Raw genomic sequence first — 25,245 nt, 5'->3', positions numbered from 1 at the left:
AGAAAACATAAGACTCAAATATGAACAGATTTTTAATAAACATAAATTTTTTACTATTTCACAGAAATTTGCTGATACTAGTAGCAATAATACTAGGACACTACTTGTGTTTGCAGCTTTTAACATTGTTTTAACATTCCAATGAAGAAACCAGGAATTGTATAACTCTAGATCAAATCAGAGATAAAGCTTATCCTAGTGAGTAACAGTTATATCAGAAAAAGACATGATATTGAACATGTTTAGAAGATAGTGGTTATAAAATAGGGCTTGTTTTAAACCTTTCTTCTTTTTAAATACTAGCATTTAAGAATATATGCTATTTTACATGCAGCGTATATATTTTGATATGTTTAATTTAATTTAATTAAAATGCTTTTTCACTTATCTTGGGATTTCTTCTTCAATCTGTGATTATTTAGATGTGTGTGGCTTAATTTCTAAATATCTGGAGCCTTTGTACGTCACTTGTATTTCTTAACTCCTGATTTAACTCTTCCCATCATATAACATATTCTATAAGGTTTGTTATCTTAAAAATATGCTGTCATATAGTTCGGCTGCAGAACAGGAGCAGTAAAAATTTACTTGTAAAAACTTGATGAAGCCAGTGAGTGAATGTTGTATAAGAATAACAATAATTAAAAGCAACTACCACTCATTTATTGAGTAGCTAGGCTAAGTAGTTAGCATTTCTTTCTCTATCACAACCTTAAGGAGGATTTTAAGACTCCTCATGTTTCAGATAAAGATACTGAAACTTAGATTACTTCCACAATGCTCACTGTTTCATTAAGCATGGAGTTGTTTGAATTTCAAACCCTTTGTCTTTGATTTCAGAACTTGCAGACTAAACCACTCCTCTAGATTTAAAACCCTCTTAAGTGATTGATTACAACCTCATACATACTCAGGACACATTGAATGGCTTAAAATAAGTCAATCTCTTCATTACATACAAAATCTTGAAAATTTACCTTTATTGAAGTGTGAATGACTACAAAGGAAGAAGATCAGAAACAATTTTGCTGAGTTTTAGAGGTAGCACTTTGCAAAGACATTCTAATTATCCACTAGTTTATCACTGTTCCATTGGTTCAAGATTTTCCTTGACTAGTGGCAAGCAGAGCCAAAGCAGTAATAAAGAAGGTGCTTGGAAATCCAGCTAGATAATTCTTAAATTCTTAAATTTAACAGAATCATCTAACAATGTAAAATCTTGTAACTCTCTTTGCCATTATTGCTCTCTGTTTCACCCATAATACATTATAAAACACTACTCACATCACATAGGGACTTTTGTCTTTACCTTCAGTGACCAATAGCAATGTCTTCATTTTTAGCTGGTTTCAGATTAGAGTGCAACAGAGCAATTATCTGCGTATTTTAAGGATCGGACATAAATGATTCATTGAAGGTAGGCTAAGTGCCAGTCACTAAGGCTGGACGGATTTGGCGTAAAGCCTTTAGTAACTATGTTTATATGATATCAGCATAGATGCCCAGTCTCTTGTACATTAGGAAGTAAATTCACACAGCATATTTTTGCCAAATAAAACATTTATGAAACGTTTTGTGTACATGAGAATAGGTCTGATCACAGGATACTCTGGGTCCCTGCTTCAAGCCAAATAACTACAAAATGCATATAGATCTTTTTGTTCTTAACATTATTTTATATATTCAGTGATAATTTCATATTATTCTTTTTAGAAAGTTTTCTTGAATAGTTGGTATTTACAGTTACTACTTTCTGAAATGATATAAAATGTATAAAATAACTGAGGTTGAGAATTGACCATCTAAGACTTTGAAATTTGTGTTCATCATTTCCTATTTATATAGTTTGAACAAATTTCTTAAGCAGTCTTTTTCATTTTTCATGGAAATTTCAGGGATAATAAAGATATTTTCTTATGGGGCCGGGGATTTAGCTCAGTGGCATAAGCGCCTGCCTTGCAAGCAGGCAGTCATGAGTTCAATCCCTGGTACCGATTAAAAAAAAAAAAGATACTATCTTAGAAATCTTTGTGAGCTGTATAAGAGATATATATATGCAAATAAATACACACTGTCTCAGTCATGGTTTATTAGCAAAATATATATAAAACACAAGATACACTGAAGAGTTAAAACATTTAGGAAACCCCTCTTGCCTTGTCACGTAGTCAGAACAACCAGATGTTCTGGCCTGATAGGGAAGTTGTGGTCCAACGTCCCCAAAAATAAGAGCACCGTGAACTATTCGACCCTGCCAGACAGGATATGAGTTTTCAAAAACATCAAGCCACCTGCAGCGGATAGCTCACCCACCAATAAGCAAATGACACGACCCCTATTAACCAATGCCATCTGCTTCTGTAACCGATGCTTGCTTTGCGGTTTTCGGCTTTATATACTCTGCACTCCCCAACCTGGGCACTCTCTCCACAGGAGTGTGGTCGGGGAGTCCCATGCGTGCGTGGATAATAAAACCCCTTGATTTTTCATGAGGGCTGGTTCCTTGGGATCTTCTTCGTGATGGTGATCTTACATTTGGAGGCCCCAGCGATATCCACTCCCTCGCCGAAGCAGGCCCCAATGGCCACAAAGTGCCTCTCGGGGTAAGTACGGCCGTTCTGTTTAGTTTCATTTTGTGATCGATCATTTGCCTTGACTGCCTGGATCGATTTGGTCTAAAACTCGTGGTCCAAAAACAGGGCAGTTTTTTTGGGGGACGCCCCAAAGGGGTTTGGGAGTCCATTTGTCCCTCAGACTCCCAGTTTGTCAGGAGGGGTCTCTCGTTCCCCCCCATTGGCAGTGGATTCACCAATCCTGTGTGAGTGTGGCCAGCCAAAATGTGTGATGTATGTCATATTACCTAATTGTGTCCTTTTGTTGGCGTCTTTTGTTTGTCCCATCATGGGACAAAGTGTCTCAACCCTTCTTTCCCTTACTCTAGACCATTGGTCGAAAGTAAGGGAACTGTGATAACCTAAGTCCCCCTAACTATTGTGCCATAAAGCCTGTTCTGTATAAGCCCACCTGCTGCTTTCCCTCCTCTTCCCCCTTCAAATCTAACTAGGTTAAGTTTTAACTTCCTAAAAGGCCATAAAACGAAGGCCTGAGGTAATAGCTCCTGACAAACTCCCTTCTGTACTCGGTAGCCCGTCACAAATTGTGTTAATTGCATTAGATTGTAATAGCTTCATTTGTATCATAGCAATACCTGTGTGTTCCTTTCCCTCTGGGTAAAGGATTGATATGTTAATTAATGGTCTCCTGTGTAAAGAATTGTAAAATCTTACCTAATTGATATGTTAACCATTGTTGCCCTCTACAAATAACAGTTGTAAAAGGTGCTAAAGTAAGGTAACTAAGATTGTTAATTGCCGTTTCTACATTGTAGTGTGTCACACCCCCATCCCCTTCCTTATATTGTGTGACCAACAGCTGTTTGTGGATTTACAAGATAAAAGCCCTGACTTTTAGCTGTCAGGTGTGCAGTCTTTGGGTTGACCCTAGAGAGACTGTGTCACCAGGCCTGGAAATAAAGCCTTTGCTTCCAAATTTTAATGTCTTGCTTCCTTGAATTTCATACCGGGGTCCGAGTTATCGCATTTGGGGGCTCGATCTGGGATGGGAGCAAGATCCCAGACTCATTTCTGAACATCTAAAAGTAAGTACTCTGGAGGGTTTGTTTGGGCCATGGTCAATTTGTAATTTGGAAGGGGACGCCCTTAATTTGGGGAGTGAAACTTCCTGAGGACAGAGTCAATTGGTTTTTGCCATTTGTGACTCTGCCCCAGGTGGGGAACCGCTCCGTTGGTTAATTTGTTAATTCCTCCAGATCCCAAAATTTGACTAATTTTTGATCAAAGGCCATTTTGCTGCAGCTTGTCTTGTCTTATACGTCTGTTTGTGTGTTCATCTGTTCTAATTGTTCTCCTTTTGGTTACCCCAAATCTAACAGACCATTCAATCCTAGGAACCCCTTCTATGAGCCCAAAACGGACTAAGGGATTTAGATACTTATGTTCAGAGTTTTTGTACTTTAGAATTGTTTGCCTGTTTAAATTTGTTGCTAACTTAGGGGCTTGTTGCCCATTTCTGTTGCAGGATCCATATAGCTTATTAGATTCAAGGTTCATAATAATTATTTCCTTTATCTCACCAAACTATGCACGAAGCACCCTTTGTTTGTGTCTTTAATGTTGTGGTGCCTTGTTTAATATGTAAGTCTTCAATTGATTGCTTGCAACCTCGGCATGCCTTTTAAAAGGAGTTTTTTTCTTTCTGGTTAAAATGTAAACATATGTGCACATATACATGTATATTTATGGTTTTTAAGAATCATATCAACTTTACCAAGTAAAAACCAGGTCGTACTATATTTGAGCCAGTTAAAAGGTTACAGTTTTGTTTTTAACAATACAGCATTTTTATGTAGTAAAAAGACATAAAGTAATTATGTTTTAGACTACTAAAAGGTGACTTCAAGGGTTTTGTTAAGAGTTTTGATGTTGTCTGAGAAGCGAGAGGAAAGGTAATTGACTGGAAATAGTAAAAAGAGGGACAAAAATGTGTTTTGTCTTCAAGTAAAAATGTCTGGCTGTGCCAGAATGTGAAAAAAGATAAAAGCTTAACTTGGGGGGTATATTGTAAGTTGTAAAAGGCTCAAGAAGATGTTAATTTTATTTGTCTTGGTTTATAGTACTGCAAATAACAGGTTTGACAAGAAGTAAATGTGTTCAGAGTTTGACAGTATTAGATCAGTTTTGGGAGAAGTATTCATAAGATTGTACTTTGCTGCAAAATGTTTCCATTAAAATGAGATTATAGGTGATACTAGAGATAAGATACAAGTTCTTGCATGTGCTATAAACATCTGGGAGATTATGCAGCACAATTTTGTTACCTATGAAAAAGCCCTTTTTTGTTAAGAATATAATTTCAGTAAAATGATGGCCTGCCACGTGACATCCTGGAAAAAAAAAAAGCGGTGTGCCATCCAAATGAAGCCGGCTTCTGATCCGGAATGCCAAAACCATGTTCTCCTTTTGTCCCACCCCGATTGGACATCCAGAGGTAAGGAGGTTTCCCAGTATCGCCAGTTGTTCTCTTTGCAACTCAGTCAGCCCCACATGTTAGACAAAAATTGCAATGGTTTGAGAGGTTTGAGGGAATGCCCTTCAGCCAGTTAATAGAGATAGCACAAAAGGTCTTTGAGAACTAGAAAATTTACAAAAATCTACCAACAAAAAGATAACCAAGGTGTTAGAATTGCTCTATGAGAGAAAATTTTTAAGAAACAGACGAGAGTTTCTGGGGCATTTGGATGCTCTAGGCTAAATTTTACTGAAAATCTCACCTCTATATGACTCCTGTAAGGGAAAAACTCAAAACACTGAACTGGACTGATAAATGTGAACAGGCCTTCCAGCAGCTCAAGCGGGCCTTGATAGAGGCCCCAGCCCTGGGGCTCCCTGATGTTACCAAGGCGTTCACCTTGCTCATAGACAAACTCAGGGGCATTGCCAAAAGAGTCCTAACCCAGGACATTGGCCCTTGGAAGAGGCCTATAGCCTACCTCTCCAAAAGACTTGATCCAGTGACAGGAGTATGGCCCCCTTGCCTAAGAATAGTAGCTGCTGTGACAATGTTACTTACGGAAGCGAAGAAACTCACTTTGGGCAAGTGATTTCTGTGGTAACCTCTCACAGTTTAGAGACTCTTATCAAAATCCCTCCTGGAAAAAAAAAAAGGCTTTCAAACGCCAGAATTCTACACTGTCAAGCCCTGCTTCTAGACCCAGAGTCAATGATATTCAAGACTTCTTCAGCTTTAAACCCAGACACCCTTATGCCTGATTATGACCTGGAGGAACAAAGGACACCTCTCCATGAGTGTGCTGACATCCTTGAACTGCAGCAGAACCTACGGGCTGATCTTACCAACCAGCTTTTGGGAAATACTGACAACTATTTCATTGATGGAAGCAGCTTCATCCAGAATGGCAAACGAGTGGCTGGGGCAACAGTGACCGAAAAGGAGGTACTCTGGGATAAGCGGGTAGAGCCTGGCACCTCTGCCCAAAAGGCGGAGCTTGTTGCTTTGACTGAGAGGCTTAAACTAGCCACGTAAAGGAGGGTAAACATTTTAACTAACAGTAGATATGCTTTTGCTACTGTACATGTACGTAGAGCCATCTATCAGAGCAAGGTCTCTTAACCTCAGCTGGGACTAAGATTAAAAATGCTCCACAGATTCTAGACTTTCTGACAGATGTCTGGCTGCCTCAACGAGTTGCTATTATTCATTACAAGTCTCCTACTAAGATGACACTGTCACCTTGGGGAACAGTTTGGCAGATCAAGCCACTCAAAAAATAGCAACCACATCAGAGGGACCAACCAAGAAAGTAACTGTTCTGATGCTAGTCCCTCTGACATTGTCAGAACCAGTCTACACAAAGAAAGACCTACAGTTAGCATCTCAACTTGGAGTAAAGTCTCCCAACCCCGGGGGCTGATACCAGTTACCTGATAAACAAGTACTGTTACTGGAGGCACTAGAGTTGGAGCTGTTACACCGGGCTCACCAGACTACTTGTTTAGAGAAAACTAAACTTGTGGAATTGTTCAGAACTCGGTTTTTTATTCCAAAACTCTGCAAACTGACCACCTCTTTGAGCTCCAGATGCCCACAGTGATTGTTAGTCAACTCAGCCAAGAGCTCTATGCTGGAGACCACCAAACATTAAAAAATTGTTCTAGGAGAACATTAAAAAGTAGACTTCATGGCATAGTAAAGCCTGATTTACAGGGGTACTGCTATCTCTTGGTATTAATAAACACTTTTACTGGCTGGGTAGAGGCTTTCCCTACTAAGTCTGAGTCAGCCTTAGTGGTAGTTAAAAGGCTATTGCATGAGATCATATCTTGATTTGGCCTCCCACTATCAATGGGGTCCGATAATGGCCTGGCTTTCATAGCCCGAGTCACCCAAAAGTTAGCTCAGGCATTAAAGATTAATTAAAACTCCACTGTGCCTATCAGCCACAAAGCTCAGGGCAAGTAGAACGTATAAACCAAAGTCTCAAGGACATTTTAGCTAAGCTGTCTTCAAAAACTGGCGATAATTGGGTGAGCCTTCTTCCCTTTGCACTAAGATCTAGATGTACCCCATATGTTTCTTGAATTTCCCCTATTGAAGCCACGTTGGGAGGCTCCTGCCATTGGTTCCAAGATTGCCAGAAAATAAACTAGCTAAAACAACTAATCAAGATCTTACTAAGTCCCTGCAGACTCTCCAACCTGTTTGGCTTCAATCCACCAGCTGTTTAGACTAGACAAAAACACCCGGATCTGCCTTCAGAGACACCTCTCAAGGTGCCTATCAAGCCAGGGACTCCAGTCTTGGTGCAATGTCACCACCGTGACTCCCTCAAACCCTGCTGGGAAGGACCTTTCACCGTGGTGCTCAGTACCCCCACTGCCATCAAGGTAGCAGAAAAAACCTGTGTGGATTCACTACACTCACGTAAAGCCACTGGAAACAGCGGACAAGGAGGGACATAATCAGTGGACTACACAGCAGACTGGTAACCCCTTAAAGTTAAAATTGACTAAGACATACTTAGATTATGCTGGTCATGAACTGTTTTAGCTTGCTTGCTTTGATTTTAATAACATCGATGCCGACCTTGCATGGCAGCTTTGGTCCCCCTGTAAGCAAAGAACAATTGTTAAGATCTTTATGTGGGAGCTCCTGTGATTGTGGAGGGGGCTATATTAATAAAGGTAAAGACACCAACTGGGGGGAATTATACATATAATAGGAAACAAGGATTGAGATCCTTCCCACACAAATGATAAATTGTATACATACAGTCTTCGGACAGATTGTGGGGACAAGTTAACATTCCTTGTTGCTATACCCTCAGTTACAGGGGGTTTGACTAAAAGGTGGATGTGAATGATAAAGCCCCATGTGATACCTAACAAAGGCAGCCAATAAGGGCCATGCCCTCAGAATTGCTCTTAGTATTCAGAAATGCATTCCTCCTGCTATGACTCTGTACAAGAATATATAGGCAGAGATAGCAAAACTTACTTCACTGCTGAGCTTATGAGGACAAGGCCTGAAAGAGTTAAAGTTGATTGGTCGACAAATCTGACAGTAATAGGAAGTTCAAAGTCTGCCCAAGCCTCATGTCTCAGCATGGTTGATAAATCAGTGTGCTGGAGCAGGGTGGCCCCTATACATGTATCTGATAGGGGTGGGCCACAAGATAAGATCAAAAAACTCTGGTGGTTGAGGAACGAGTCAAACTGCTAATAAAAATAAGCTGCCTAAATCGTGGGGAGTTGGTCTGGATGCTCAAACTTATGATATTCTAGAGGCCACTCATAAAGCCTTAAATGCTTCCAACCCAAATTTGGCTGAAGAATTTCTGGTTATGCACGGCACAGGGCTCCCCCATCCCCCTTGCCATCCCCAACAGTGTTTCTCTGGCTACACTGGAGAAACAAGATTACTTAAATTGTAGTGCTGGTCCCCCCTTTAGAGTACAACCAGCAGGCTTCAAGGACTCTCTCTGTCTCCAAGGAGGTTTTCATAACGATACCTCCAACACTGACGTGGAGTTCGTTACATTTACTGATTGTAGTTCCATAGTTAACCGGACTACCTCCTTTATCCTGCCAAAGGACAAGTATTTATTTGTGGAGGAAATATGGCCTATACCTTCCTCCCAACTAACTGGACAGGGATATGTGTAACAGCTGTTCTGTTGCCTGATATAGAGATCCTACCCAGGGATGAGCCTGTCCCCATTCCTAGTTTAGATTACATCACAGGCCACTCAAAGAGGGCAATTCAATTTATTCCTTTTTGGTAGGCCTAGAGGTATCAGGATCCTTAGGTATGGGGGCAGCAGGAGTAGGGGTTTCTGTCCAACCTTCCAACCAGATTGTTAGTGATGTGCAGGCATTATCTAGTACCATTCAGGTCATTCAAGACCAAATAGACTTGTTGGCTGAAGTAGTTCTCCAAAACAGGAGGGGACTAGACCTACTCCTCCTAAAGGAGGGCGGCCTATGTGCCACTCTAAAAGAAGAGTGCTGTTTTTATGTTGACCATTCAGGCATAGTAAAAGATGCCAGGTCCAAACTCAGAGAAAATATCAAAACTAGAAAAAAAAAATACTCTTCGGAGACACCCTTCCCTTCCCTGTGGCAAGGGCTAGCTCCTTATGTTGTCCCCTCCTAGGCCCTTTAGCTGCTTTGCTCCTACTCCTTACCGTTGGCCCTTGCATTCTAAACAAGATCACACATCTGGTGTGATCACAGGTCTCCCAGGTAAAGATGATGGTCTTGAGATACCAATATGACCCAGTACCTACTAATAATCTCTAGGATTAGAGATCCTCACAAAAAAGGGGGAATGAAGAGTTAAAACATTTAGGAAACCCCCTCTTGCCTTGTCACACAGTCAGAACAACCAGGTGTTCTGGCCTGATAGGGAAGTTGTGGTCCAACGTCCCCAAAAATAAGAGCACGGTGAACTATCGACCCTGCCAGACAGGATATGAGTTTTCAAAAACATCAAGCCACCTGCAGCGGATAGCTCACCCACCAATAAGCAAATGACACGACCTCTATTAACCAATGCCATCTACTTCTGTAACCGACGCTTGCTTTACGGTTTTCGGCTTTATATACTCTGCACTCCTCTACCCGGGCACTCTCCCCAGAGTGTGGTCAGGGAGTCCCACGCATGTGCAGATTAAAAAACCCCTTGATTTTTCATGAGGGCTGGTTCCTTGGGGTCTTCTTCACGACAGTGATCTTACAACACAACGTAGAAGAAATCACAAGATTGGCTTACATTGCTGAACTACAGAGTGGAATAAGTGAGCGTGCAGAGGATATCTGCATGCTAAAGGATGAAGGATCCAGCCCAAAGGCTGGAGCTTACTTCAGTGTCTGGCATATGTCCATATCAGGAGGCTGATGGGTCTACTGAGGAACACAGAAGTGTCTAAGATGAAGGCTGAAGGGGCATAGGCAGAAGCTGAGCAGTCGGTGCAGAAGCCAGAAGACAACATCCAAGTTTAAGATGAAGATTGGAGCTCCTCCGAAAAACCAGCCGTCAGTCCCTCCTCATTTGCCTTTTATTGTACACAGGCTGCTCCCCTGGGGTGGGTGTAGCACTCACACCATCTGCCTGCCCCCTTGCACAGGGTGAGGATGTTACAAACTAGGCCCCTGGCCCCCTGTTGAATCACTTAAAGTTCTGACCTTTTCAAATTGACACAATGAACAATAACTGTTTGTTCCCTACACTCCAGGATGTAGAGCTGCTGAGTCACTTAGTAAAGCTTCTAGACTTTTCAAGTTGACACAATGTATAAATCATAACATGCACATGAATGATCCTTGTTATTATTAGCAAAATTTTGTGGAAGCTACTAAGTGATGTAGAAAGTTATTTAAAATATATTCATTACTGAGTTTGTTTAATTTTGTCCTTGAAACTCTGTTATCGGATCCATAAGATCTTGAAATCACATTCCTTATGCTTATCTGAGATTTGCTGATGTTCTTTAACAAACAAGTTACTTATGGAGCTTTTACTAATTTGAATTAATAATTTTTACAGAAAGAAGACATTTCAGCTCTACTTTTTAATGAATTAGGGCATATATAAGTAAATGTAGTTGTTTCTGTTTTAAAAAGAGCTTATAATCTGTTTATATTCATTTTATAGAGCAGTCACAATAAATTATCACAAAATTGGTACTGTGGAACTACAGAAATTTATTTTCTCATGAGCCAGAAGGCCAGAAGCCTGAAATCAAGTTGTCACCTAGGTAAATTTCTTCTGGAGGTGCTGGGAAAATAAATTCCATGCCTTTCTCATTGCTTCTGTATTTTGCTGGCAATTCTTTGCATTCCTTGACTTATAGATGATTCTTTCTAATATTTGTGTTCATTTTCACATAATCTCAGTGACCAGTTTAATTTTGTTTTTTCATGAGGACAGGTAATTAGATTTAAGCTACCCTATAAATCCAGAAAATTATATTGGGAGAGTCTAACTTAACTATACCTTAAAAACATTGTTTCTTAATAAAGTCATATTTGCAGGTGACAGGGTAAAGTACCACTGGTAAACCTTCTGTGCTGCTAAATGTTGAATTTTGAAAATTGTTATAAAAACAGTAATAATCTTATGGTAACACAGTGATTGATGAGAGTCAAGATCTGTAAATCGAATGTAATTTGTTTTAAAACACAGTTGAGTTGTATAGAAAATAATCTTTGTGTATGAAATCAAATATTGATTTAATACTAGAACCCTGAATTTTGAAGATGAGGAAGTTATACAAAAGATGCACAAAAGGATAAGTGAAATTTTCCATGCAGGAATCAAAATAGGTACATTTAATTTGAATTAGTAACATTTATTTCATTCTAATTCTTGATATTATCATTGGAAATTCTGTTAAAAGTAACAATTCCTTATATCATGTATTACTTTTTAAATGGTTTCAAATCAATATGCACACTTCTTTCATGAGCAGAACATGGATTTGGCAGTTGAACAGTACAGATTTTGAATATTTTATCACCACTATTGAGCTATGCAATCACAGGGAAGGAAATTAAATTTTTTGTATCTTAGTTTTCTTATCTATAAAATAGCCATGATAATGGCAACTTCTAGAATTACTATTAGAATAAAACAGAGTTAAACGAGTGATTGGAGAGAAAGGGCCTGACGTATACGTGGTCAGGAAGGTTCTATTGTCTTTCCTGCACTGGCTTGTTTAAGTGATATGGAGGGAAGGACTCGGTGAATAGGGAAAGGGGAAGGGAAAATCATTAAGATGTGTTATACCTACGGCCAACTCTCAAGATGAGCATAACCATTACGCACTGCACACTTGTAATGATAAAGATAAAATAATTATTATAAAAGAAAAAAGTCTTACAAATAAAAATGATACTGAATTTTATCAAGCACAAATGAAAACAAAACCAACTAATAAACAGAAAGCAAAAGTGTTAGAAAAGACCATACTAGACCCAAGAATGAATATTCTGGAAAGAAAGAATAAAAAATGTAAAGACCTGAGCAATTTAAAGTTTTACATACTTTCTCCAGTTTCCATATCCACCAATTTTCCAGATGACTCATGTTTCTAATGCCAAAAAAACCCCAGAAAGACAAAGAAGGATTTTTTTTTTTTTTAGTCTTTTTCCTTTTTATCGGTACTGGGGATCGAACTCATGACTGCCTGCTTGCAAGGCAGGTGCTTATGCCACTGAGCTAAATCCCCAGCCCAAAAAAGGATATTTTTAAACAGAAACTTCTCACCTTCCAAATTCTCCAATATAAACTATTCTACATTACTACTTACCTTTCACCCTTTACTCACTGTTAGGGATGAAGTGGATACCCCAAATTCATATGCTGAAGTCCTAGCTTCCAGTAGTTGAGAATGCCATGGTACTTGGATACAAAGTAAGGTCTTTACAGAGGTGACTGACGTAAAATGAAGTCATATGAGTGGGCCTTGGTTCAAAGTAACTGGTTGACTTTATGAGCATAGGTGGTTGGGACACAGACTCATACAAGGAAAGATGTTGTGAAGACAGAAAGAAAAGGTGGCTATTCACAGGACAATAAGACACCCCGAAAACTCCACCCCATCAGCATCTTGATCTCTGAATTCTAGCCTCCAGAATTACAAAATAAATAAATTCCTGTTGTCTATATTACCTGGTACATAATGGTCATAGCAAATTAACATACATTCATTAGATGAGTTTCTCCTCCTCCCTAAATAATCCCTTCCATATCATTCTCTGTCCCATTCATTCCATTATCTCTGTCTTTAACTTTGGATCACCTACTCTCTGTTTCCTATTGAATACACACACACACACACACACACACACACACACACACACACACGTTATATAACATATGTATTTATTACATTTATATTACATAAACTATTAGTTCTTTCACTTGTCTCTCAGATGACAAGAAAACCACCACAGACTCACATACAAAGAAAACAAATACAAAAATATGCATCTCTATGTTTCCCTTTTCCTTATTCATTTTGAAACTTTCCTTTAATAACTTACTAAAATAATAACCTGAATTTTGCCCATCTACTTCCTAATCCTTTCAACCTAACACAGTATCTTTTCTGTACTATAACATTATCAATGCCCCTTTCCAAAGTGATTGGTATTCCATTCCACAAAAGAGGTGGTAGAATTTCTAGAAGACTGTTATAACCTACACAAAGTCACACAACTATGAATATGACATCAGCTTTTAAAGCTAATTTAATCCCAGAGATTTTTCTTTTCAGTCATCATTTTAATATGTGGTGAAGTTTCTGATTCAAAGAAAGTTCAGCTCAAAGCCATGTGGAGGAACCATTAGCAATTACTGCTATTATTTATTGTGATAGGTTAATTTGACTGGATTGAGAAATAGCTAACAGAACAGTAAAATACACTTCTGGGGGTAAATGGGGTGTTTCCAGTGATAATTGGTATATAGGCCAAAAAACCATAGTCAGAAGACCCACAACGATTGAGAGTGTCATCAACAAGCAGGCTTGTAACCTGGTTGGAATTAAAGAAAAAGGTGGAAACTGGAATGTGTTTCCACGCTATGTGAGTGTGCGTACCTGTAGACATCTGACTCGTCTCTTCATCCTTGCAGTGCAGACTCACACATTCAACTGTCCAAGGAGTTTCCTGGCTTCTGACTTAACATGGGCTGTGTCCTTGATACTCTGTGTCCCATGTTTCCCAGCTTCTTGGACTGAGCAGCTGCTAGATCTGCTGGGTTTCTAGAGTGCTTATAGCAATCGTGTACTCTCCCACCTGTGATGCTATAAGTTTACCTTAGAAATACCCTTACATAATTTTACATATTCTATTTATTCTGTTCCTCCATGAAACTTTATCCCAATGCAGTTCTCATGGTGCAGAATGGGTCTACTGCAGGGTTGAGAAATAGCCAACTTACCTCTACTTTTCTTGAATATAGAAGGTGCCAATTCTGTGTGACAAGAGGATATTGAATAGCTTCTGTGTAATGTCCTGTTTAGTTAATTTGCAAATCATATTAATTTTAAGAAATAACTGTTAGAACATTGAAATGTATATCTGGATAGACTATCAAAAAGGAATATTTGTCAAAAGGGAAAAATATCCTACCTGTAAGACCATAAAGAATTACTGCAAAAAGGCTACTGTTTTAGAAAAACAATGTGGTCATTCCAAATTAAATAAGTAGAAACTTAAGAAATAGAAACAACCTGAATCTACCAATTAATTAATGAATAAAAATAGTATTTCATATCAGGAGAATTACTCATCCTAGAATAAATATGAATAAATAATGAAATCCTGTTATTTCCAGCATCATGGATCAAACCAGAAGTTATCGTGTTAAAATAAGTAAGCCACGCACACAAAAATAAGTCCTTCTGATCTCACTTTTTTGTGGAATCTAAAAAGGTTGACATAAAAAGCTAGAGTAAAAAGGTCCAGGGGAAAAAATAGTCCATAACTGGGTTTTAAACTAATGTCACAGTGCAAGAAATTCCGATGTTCTTTTGTACAATAGGGTGACTATAGATAACAGTAATGTATCGCTCAATTTAAAAAGTATAAGAAATGTTTTCAACTCAGAGATGTGATAAATGTTTGCAGAGTTATGCTTATTCTCATGTGAACATTATGCAATGTATGTATACATTGGGCCATTACATGGTACCTGCAAATATGCAAAATTTAGTGTCAATTAAAGATTAAAATGTTAAATGAGAAAAATATTGTGACAAATGATAAGCTCTATATAAAGCAAGAAGTAACATTAATTATGGGCATAATCTGCACTGAGTGCTTGTGATATATCACGTACTGCCCATGTGCATCACCTGTACTATGAGTAAGACACTTACATGAATTTTGTCCATAACTTCTGTAGTCAAATTCACATGGGTAGTATGTCAAGCAACCAAAACACCAAATGAATAAATCAGTGAATATTTCTGTACATCAAAAAATCATTTAAAAAATCTTAAATCAACCCAGCATAAAATTTTGACTCAAATGCTCTCAAGTCAGGGATATTTCATTTAGCAAAAAGAGAAATGATGAACAAATATTTCCTTGAGATGTCAGATCTTCCCTTGCTTATTCAAACTGAGGGCACTTTTATGAGAAATTTAAAGTGAGAAGGTTTTTCAAATCCCAAAGAAAAACTGGTATAGAAATTCCATATATCAAATGTGATTATATGATATATTTTACTTGTTTTGAGACTTAGAGGAGAGATAGCTTTATAAACTTGATTTGTTCTTCAATTAAAGATATTAAACTGCTAGGAAATGGGTATCAAGCAATTTGTTGAAGAAAATAGAATATATATATATATATATATATATATATATATATATATATAATGTATTAAAGGTAAGAGGGTAAGTACCTGAACAGCCAAACTTTTTAAATCCTTTGGAAAAAAAAAAACAGACAATTTCTCTCATTTGAGGAACAAAATACAAGATTGTATCTTAGGTCACTAAAAAGAAAATTGGGTCTTATCAGACAATTTACAGCTCTCAATGGCAGCAACGAAGTAATTATATCAGGATACAGAAGTAGATGTAGCTTAACAGGAGTTCAAATGGGACATTTGAGGGTCTATCATAGAAATAGTTAACAAGCAAAATGCTGGCCTTCAGTCTAAGTGTCAACATAGCTAGAAAAATGATTGTAGCCTAAAATATACAGGGCAGTGGTAAATTGTATCAAATCCTCATAGAAAGGTGACAAATGGAGTCCTTCAGGACTGATTGCTAGGCCCATTACTTTTTAACACACTGTATAAGTTATGGTGTCTGAATTAGTTGATAACATTAAAGATCCAATTTTATCTTTGGAAAAGAAGTTATTGGATTGAACAGTTCAGTTGCTTTGAATTTTTTTAAGCAATGAGTGTTTGGACTAATTTTACAAACTCTCATATCTTTTAGGCTTGGCCAAGAGATAAATAATTCCAATTTCCTATCTAGAAAATATATTGTGCTTCACTATTGCTTACAATTATGGATGAGTTTGTAACATTACTGTATTTCCAAAAAGCATTTACCCAATGTCTACTGTGTATGGAACTGCCCTCTGTTACAGAAATAAATACATAAAAAGCCTTCTAAGGTCTTCCTGTGTGGGAAGCATATGAGTCCTAGAAAACTTATACAAGGTTTTTGTAAGGATGAGTAGATCCAAATTTGTAAAATTCACAGATGAGGATAACCTACCTAATCCAAAATTCAGTAAATTTTCATAATAGAATTAATATTGGGTTAATCTGGATATTCAAGTGTCAGTTAAAGACAGTGATGGTGCAGGAGAGAAAGGACATTATACATGGTGGTAAGAGTATCTGAGTCTCCTAGAGGAGTATAAATAAATAATCTGGAATCCAAGATGTATAATAGATTTCTTGCAAAAATGGCTTCATTTCCCTTGTTAGAGCCATAATATTCAGAATATGATATTCTAGCTCTTCTTATAGAGAGATTGAACATATTTAATCATGCCCTTGGACAAAAATGCCATTGTGACTTATTTAGCTAATAGAATGCAGCACAGGGAATGCGTCAGCTCTGAGTATAGACTCAGGATACCTTGATGCTTCTCTTAACTCTCCTCAAAACCTGTCCAGAACTAAAAGGACAGTATGAACTGAACTGCAGAAAAACAGAACATCATGAGGAATAAAGGCAAACATCACAGCTGAGGACATCCTAAAAAATCAATCATGAACCAACCTGCATCTAGTCACAACTATTTAAGCAAGCCCTCCTGAAAAATAACTGTCTAGTAGAATCTGACCCTCGTCACCAAACTGAGGCATATCAGTGACTAGTGCTTAACTAACAATTGTGATTTGTATGCTATGTAGAAAGCAAAAAATCAAATGGACACAGTAAAATATGAGGCTGAATGGAAGATCAGGGGAAAGAATATGCTACACCTTATACTGGAGGCAGTAAAGATGAAAACCCCAAAATGTCAAGCTTTGATTCTTCTTCCTTATGGTTTCAGAGAACTCTAAACTTATACTGTCAGAATACTAAAATGATCTTACTCACTTACTTATGAGTAGCTGGAAGAAATAATTATATTTAATTTTATCAAGTAGTTGAAATAAATAGATCTCTATATGTCTAATTCTCAAAATGGGTTCAGCTGTGCCAGAAATACATAGTTTTATCCTATTGAAATGCACTTAGGAAACGTGTATTCTGGGGAAGGAAAAAGAGCCCTCTTGAAATGATATTCTACACGCTCTTACAGCATATGAATGATAATGCTGCTCAAAATTTCTTTTCCTGGGTAAGTTTTCCCAGCATATCTTGTCCCTAGTAATCTCGTATTTGGTCTGAGAAAAATAATTTGTCACACAGAAACTTTTTGACTATGCAGGTCTTAAGTGTTTGCTGCAGCTACTTTTGACTAAAGCATGAATACAGTCACCAAGGAGCTATGAGTATACAAAATTCAACAAGCAACTCCTAATTTAAAAAGCAAATGTTTTATCAGGCTAGCAATTACATATTTTGGAAAATGCTCTTCTGCTATGTCAAAACCATCATGACTGAATACATCATCATGTGACAGTGGGACAGAGGTAAAGTTTGGGAAGAGAAAATGCTGCTTCTCCTTTATTTTCTTCCTTCAGAATTAGAAGAATAAGACATTTGTCACATCACCCTCTACACAGCAAAGGAATCAATTAGTAGAGTGGAGAGACAACTACAGAATAGGAAAAATGCTTTCCAGTTATTCCTCAAACAAAGGAATGATACCTGAAATACATAAAGACTCAAAAAAATTAGACCATCTAAAATAGAAGACTCAATCAAGATATTGACAAGTGATATAAACAGACACTATTAAGAAAAGAAATACAAATGGCCAATGCATATATTAAAAACAGTTTTAGTACCCTTGGCCATTAAACAAATACAAATTACAACAATAGTAAGATTCCATCTTATACCAGAGGATGGCAATCATCAAGAAATCAATAAATAACAAATTCTGGCATGGCAATGGTTAAAAAGCAACCCACATATATAGTTGGTACGAATGTAAACCAGTATAACAACTGTGGACTTCAGTACAGAAATTCCTATGAGAAACAAAAGTGAAAATTTCATATAACCCCGATATCCCCCTTCTAGGTATTATCCATCATCAAAGAGCTAAAGACATACTACAGTGAAACATGATCACCAATTATACCAATAGTTACATAATAACTAAATCCTGGAATAGCTTATATATCTATCAACAGATGGTTGAACAAAGAAAATGTGGGATCTATACATAATGAATACTATTTTGCCATAAAAAGGAAAATCTTGAGATATTTATAGTAAAATTAATACACCTGGAAAATACGATGTTGAATAAAAACTAGACCCAAGTCTAAATACCACGTAGTATCTCTGAGTTAGGTAAAACAAAATGCAAACAAAGTGCATAATAAAGATGCATAGAAGAAACAAAAGAATAGCTCTCTTGCAAATGGGAAGGGATCCAAGAGATCATGGGCAAGAGAAGATGGAGAGAAGGGGAAATCTGTAGAATTAAGATATGCTAAGCACAGGAACTTGATAACCTAAATGTATGTAAACATTATATTTCAGGAACATAAGTTAAAATTAATCTCTACAAGGAAAATGGGGGGAAGAGATTTAGAGGATGAGGGAGAGAGGTCGAAGGAAATGGGAAGGAGAGTATAAGGGTAAAACTGTATTATACATGTATACATATGCCCAATGATTGTAAACTGTATGTACTACAAACATGTACAAACAAAAACAGGAGGATGATAGTTCTGGTACAAATGTAGATGCACTTAAAGATCTCATTTCATTACATCGGTGCTGTAATAGCCATTGATCTGGATCTTTGAACTCGATCCTTGATCTTGAACTGTTAAAGTTAAATCATCTTTTAGAGTTAAAGAATCTGAAGCTCTTCATTAATCACATATTTGCTACTCAGAGTGGTGCTATTAGTTTTGAGAGAGATGCAGAGGAAAAGTGATTCCTGACATGAAGGAGAATCTGAACAGACAAGGCTAATCCACATGGGGAAAACTAAAGAACAGCACATTTCTAAAGGCCCATCTTTTTAAAAGCATAATAAACTATATTCAAACGCAGCATTTCACATTTTGCATACTACAGAATTGTAAAAGCTGATTTCAGTTGAGAGGTAAGTGATGTCTTGTATTTTTTCTGTTCTGCCTATTCTAATCTGTAGAGGGCACGTCACTGTTGAGGAACTATTCTCTGTGTTGTAATATTGTTATTGTTTAAATGCTATTTCCTTTCAAAAGCATTTTTCTTTACAAAAACTGTGAAAAGCAAAAAAAAAAAAAAAAAAAAAAAAAAAGCCATTAGAAGTCTATTTCCCCAGCAAATTTATTTTACTACTAGATTCTGAATGTCAGCCTTCTACCTGGGCTTTGCTGAGGAGCTCTGAAGTTCTGAAGTTCATCAGTGGCAAAGTTAATTGGGTTCTCCTATTTTTAGAAAAAGGTCTGCTCTCCTCAGGAGCTCTTCAGGGTCTTGTCAAGAGCCACTTAAGGCTGCCAAACATCTCCTCAGATGCTTCCTTCCTCGGGAGAGATAATGTGTATGCGACTGAAGCTGGTGTTTACACATCAGGAGACAGCAAGCAAAATTATAAAGCAGGTTATGTTGGCCTCAGTCTCTTCCTTTTCTGAAGCTACGTCTCTCTGTTGAAATTCCCCACATGTATTTACATTATCCTCTCGAGAGACGGATTGAGTGTTGCTAACCAGGCCCAGTCTGGATCTGCCTACTGCTGCTATGTTTTTGACCTTTCTCTTCCACTCTTCCCTTTCTAAGCATATCCGATAGTAGATCCATTCTCTTCTTCTCTGTTTTTTATTAGCAAGTGATAGACCTGCTTGTTTTATCATAACCAGTGACTCTCTACCCACCTATCATATCACACAGTAGATTTCAGTAGGGGCTAGCGGTAACAGAGATGTAATCTAAAATAAGAGAAAAAATTCAGCCACAATATGTGATAATTTAACTTTATGCAGCCAGAAAATACACTTTTTAAACTTTTGTTTCAGTGACAATGTACTTTTTCCTTTCTCAGAGTTGTTAAGGATCAAATAAATTTGATTCTTCTTGAAGCAGATATAAAATTGGAGTCTCAGCTAATTACTTCATCTTCTCTCTGTTCTTCTGCCAAAGCCAGCAGAAGAAATGTGAACGTGATTTTTTTTAGCTTTTAATTCGAGTAAAATAGAAATATAACGTGTGTAAAGTTTGTTATATATTTGTACTTTAAAAGTGCGTGTGGGTAAGTGTGTTTGTGTGTGCACGGATGTGAGTGTGGGAAAGTTTATCTCTTTGTGCATTCCAGGATAGGTCTTCAGATGACCTGAGGCTGACCCAGTTCTCCCCCATTCTCTATCATGGTTCTCAAAAATATCTGTAGACTACGTTAGGCTGCAACATCATGAGAAAAGGGAAGAACTGCTTGGAACAGCCCAGAATCTTCTCCTTTGTCCTCTAGAATTAGAATATCCTCAGCTATTTAACTCAACACACCATGTAACCCATGACATATACAACCCAGCCAACTACCTTTGAGGGTTCCTCAGCTGTGTTGTTTTACAAGTGGGTATATGCAGTGGAGCCTCCTGACCAGGCACTTTATTCTGCCTCGAAAAATAACTCACAATGAATCTAGGCTTCTACTGTTTCTGATGCTTTTTTGTAGATAATAAATCTGCTTTCATGTAACTTTTGTGTTCAAGTCCACTATCAAAACCAGACTCAAATAGGTAGTAACAAATTCATGTATGTGAATATCTTGTTTGTAGAGGCCCAATGTACAGGCATATCAGAACTAAATTCTTTGCTTAGTGTCCTATAAGGCTGATATCAAAGCATAAGTCAGGGTTGGCTTCTCTTCTGAGTGAGAATATTCTCAAAGTTTCAATAGAATTCATTTCATTTTGACTGTAGAGCTAATTTCCCTGTTTTCTTGGTGACCACTGACCAGGGCAAAACCAAGTTTCTGCTACTTGCTATTCTTTGCCAGTGTCTCGATGACACTGACATTCATTGTTTCAAGCCAGCAGTAAAATGTCTTCATTGCTTTTCATCTTTCAGATGTCTTTCTTTTCTTTCTAGATTCTTTTTTCAAAGGCCTCGCAGATTAGATCAGACCTTCTTGTACTACAGAAGTTGGACTAAACAGGATGTGCATACCCAGTAACGGAAATTTTGGAGGCTTTCTTGGAATTCTGCCTACCACTGAGATTGCCTTGGTTTTCTTCTAAATATTTAGAAGGGAAGGGAAAGGGAAGTTAAATGATGAATTGTGATAAGAAGAGAAAATCAAGACCCTACATGCAATTTGTGTTGAAATCATAGACCCTAGTATATGAATGCTCTGGAAATGGTACTTTTAATAGAACTTTCTGCACTGATGCAAATACTCTGTCATTTCCTGTTCCATAAGTAGTCACTGAACACAAGAATTAGAAACGTAGCTAGCAAGTAAAGTGCCAGGATTTTAAATTTTATTTACTTACAAATAATTTAAATAGCTATATGCCTTTAATGTTGCCATATCAAGAGCAAAACCTTCAGTCCTTCTTGAAGGATGGAACAGTATCATCTCATTATCCACAAAAATTTGTTTATACACATAATAAAACCCAATAAGATACTACATGATAGAACCAATGGAAACAGAACAAAAGCATGGTAGGACCTCAAAACAAGATGATTTTAAATCAGCTATTATAATGTCTTGTTTTCTTCAAAATAGCTCTTTATACCATCACAAATAAAAATCAAACAACGCAGGATAAAACCATTCCAACTAATGAATGGAAGCATTATAAGGCTTCAGAGCAATGCAATGGGGAATCATGATTACCATAAACTTTTATGTATCTTACCATTTCGTACACTAAGGAGACTATACGGTATTTATACATGTGAGTTTGTTTTATTTCGCTTATGATCTTGGAAACAACCTAAGTGTCCAACAACTGAGGAATGGATAAAAAAGTTACAGTATTTTTGGAGTACTACTCAGCTATAAAGAATGATCACATTGAGATATTTATAAATAAATGGATGCAACTTGAGACCATACTCATAAGCAAAATAAAAGAAACTCACATATTTTTCTGTTCTATATAATGTTCTAGATAGTTCTTTTCCTGAGGGACAGTTGACTAAATTTTTTTCCTAGTCTGTGGATTTTGTTTTCACTCTGTTGGTGATTTCTTTCAATGTCCAAAAACTTTTTAATAAGATGAAATCCCAGTTGTTTATTCTTTAAATTTTGAGATTTGCATGAGATTTGCAGTTTGTTCATGAAGTCTTTGCTTACACCTATGTCTTCAAGATTTCTACCTATCTTGTCTTTCAGTAAATTTAGTGTTTCTGTTTTAATATTTACATGTTTGATCCATTTTGACTTTAGTTTAGTGCATGGAGATGGACATGGGTCTAGCTTTTAGTCTTCTCCATGTGGAAAGCCAAGTGTTCAGGATCATATATTAAAGAGGCTATCTTTCTTCCTGTAAGCATGTTTGGCCCCTTTGTTAAAGATAAGGTGGTTGAGGATCTTTGTGGTTGTGTCTGCTTCTTCTAATCTGTTCATTGATCCTCAAGTCTTTTTCTTTTTTGACAGTATCATGCTGATTTTATCACAGTGAGTTTGTAGTATAATTTAATAACAAGAATTCTCATGTCTCCTGCCTTGCCTTTGTTGCCCAGGATTGTCTTTTCTATCCTAGGTCTCTTTTGTTTCCAAATGAACTTAGGAATGTTTTCTCTATGTCTGTGAGGTTTGTTAATTATATTTATATTGGGATTGCATTAAACCTGTACAACAGTTTTGAGGGTATGTCCATTTTCACAATGTTGGTTCTTTCTATCTATGAGTAAGGGATATATTTCCATTTTCTGTCATACAGAAAGAATAAACTTGAGTTAGTTATAGGAAACTGAGTGTACTTTGAGACCATAATATTAAATGAAATAAATCAGAAACACAAACTTAAATATCACATGGCTTCTCTTATTTGAGAAACCAAAAATATAAATCAAGATCAAAATAAAAAGTAGAAAGTAGAGCTCAGGTCCAGGAGGCAATGGCCACCAACTGAGATGCTTCCATCTGGTAACCAACTCGGGTCCAGGAGGCAGCAGCTGGCCCAGTCCCCACATGCAATTCAGCCACCACCAGGGCCACTTCCTTCCACGCCAGATAGCTAGCACAGGCTAGGAAAAACAGTAGCCAGCCCTGAACAGCACACTCAGTGGCCACCATTGGATACCTATAGACATTAGTGGCCAGGGGAACCAATCATGCTTCAGAGAAATTGTAGCCAATATGGGGAGTGCCTGGGACCTTACTATCCACTTGTCTGGAAGAACCCAGGAGAATGTCAAAAAGAAGAGGCAAAAGGCAGTCTCTAGCCTCCAACCCTAGCAGAGCAAGTCCAGGAGATGTAAATATGGAAGAGATCGGTAGTTGCACACCTGGAGTTTCTGAAGTAATGGCAACTGAAGCAAAGAAACAACTTATGAGGTTATAAAAGAAATTAGAACAGAAATAATATCTCAGGTAAAAAAGAGATGAAAAGCATAATAAAAGATTTGCTAGATCTCTAAAGAAGACATAGATTTAAAAAAAATAGGTGTAGGAAAATGAGGGAAACTGTGAAACAATTTAAGAGAGATTTAGAATGCATGAAACAGATTCAAAGAGATATCCAGGAAATTAAAAACTCCACTGAAAGCTAGAAAAACCACTTTTAAGAAACGAAGATAAACTTTCAGACCTTGAAGACAGGTGTGCAGTTTGCAATTGTGAAAGGAAAGATCTCTTTAAAATAACAAGGAATCAATAAATAATAATTCAATGGCTGCAAGACAACACACACACAAATTTAAGGATAATAAGTTTCAGTGAAAAAGTAGGGGGTCAACACAAATGACATTAAAAGTCTATTTGCAGAATTATTTCAGAAAACTTTCCAAGCATGGGAAAAGGACATGACATACAGAAAAATTAGGCATATAGAACTGCAGTTATCCATAACCAAAATAAATCTACACATAGACATATAATAATCAAGATCCCAGAAATTCAACACAAGAACAGAATATTAAAAGCTGTTGGAGAAGAGAAAAAAAAACAGAGAAAAGAAAACCCATCAGAATCATGACAGACTTCTCAAACTATCAAGAAGAGCTTAGGGTGAAGTGTTTCAAGTCCTGGAAATAAACAACTTCCAACCCAGATTGTTGTATCCTGAAAAACTTCCTTTCAAAATTAATGGAGACACAAGATACTTCCATGACAAGGAACAATAATTGAAGGAATTCATAACCACCAAATCAACCCACCAAAGAATACTGAAGAACATTGTAGAGAGAGATTTAAAAAAAACCCCACAGCTCCAGGAACAACAGCAGAGGAGGATCACAGTGAAGAAGACAACCGAATGAGGGGAAAATAGGCAGCCAAAAGCAGGAAAATAGCATGACAGAGACAAATGGTTATGGCCAGTGCATGTTGGCCATAACCATTCATGTAGATGGCCTCAGTTCAGCAATAGGAAAAAAGCACAGGCAAAGTGGATCAGGAGGCAAGAGCTGTCGCTATGCTTTATTCAAAAAACACACTTAACTCAAAAGGGAATTCATAGACTAAAAGTCAAAAGAGAGAGAACAATGCTCTATGTGACAGGGAACCAGAAAAAAAGTAGGCTACCTTGTATATCAATGGCAGAATGGATAAGAAAGATATGGAATTTTTATGTAATGGAAAGCTACTCAGCTATAAAGATAACCATGAGGCTCTTGTAGGTAAATGGGTACAATTTAAGATCATGCTCAGGGGTAAAATGGTTCAAAGTCATATGGGTGAACATCATGTTGTCTCTCTAGTATAAAAATCTAATGGAGTGAGTGGGATCCCAAATGTATCATAGATACTGTGATAAGGGGAGTAGAGGGAAGGAAAGTGAAAGGGGAGGAAATGTATAAAAGGGGAAGGCATTCACCATTGTTAACCTATTATCATGTTTTGAAACCTTGTGGTGTTTTCATTGTTTTGT

General features: G+C 37.4%; 1 long non-coding RNA gene across 1 annotated transcript in view; it reads left to right on the top strand.

The window, feature by feature from the left end:
* The first annotated feature begins 2,441 nt into the window (after positions 1-2,441).
* Positions 2,442-25,245, top strand: part of LOC134470575 (uncharacterized) — a 34,277-nt gene continuing 11,473 nt past the window's right edge. Inside the window, exon 1 of the long non-coding RNA XR_010039515.1 lies at positions 2,442-2,603. This is a non-coding gene — a long non-coding RNA (uncharacterized LOC134470575). The remainder of the gene's footprint in view (positions 2,604-25,245) is intronic.

Source organism: Cavia porcellus, unplaced genomic scaffold, assembly GCF_034190915.1.
Source record: "Cavia porcellus strain 051 isolate PalLab524CR breed Dunkin Hartley unplaced genomic scaffold, mCavPor4.1 scaffold_15, whole genome shotgun sequence".
Taxonomy (NCBI): domain Eukaryota; kingdom Metazoa; phylum Chordata; class Mammalia; order Rodentia; family Caviidae; genus Cavia; species Cavia porcellus.
Note: the sequence above shows the minus strand (reverse complement) of the source record. Positions and strands in the feature narration are given on the sequence as shown.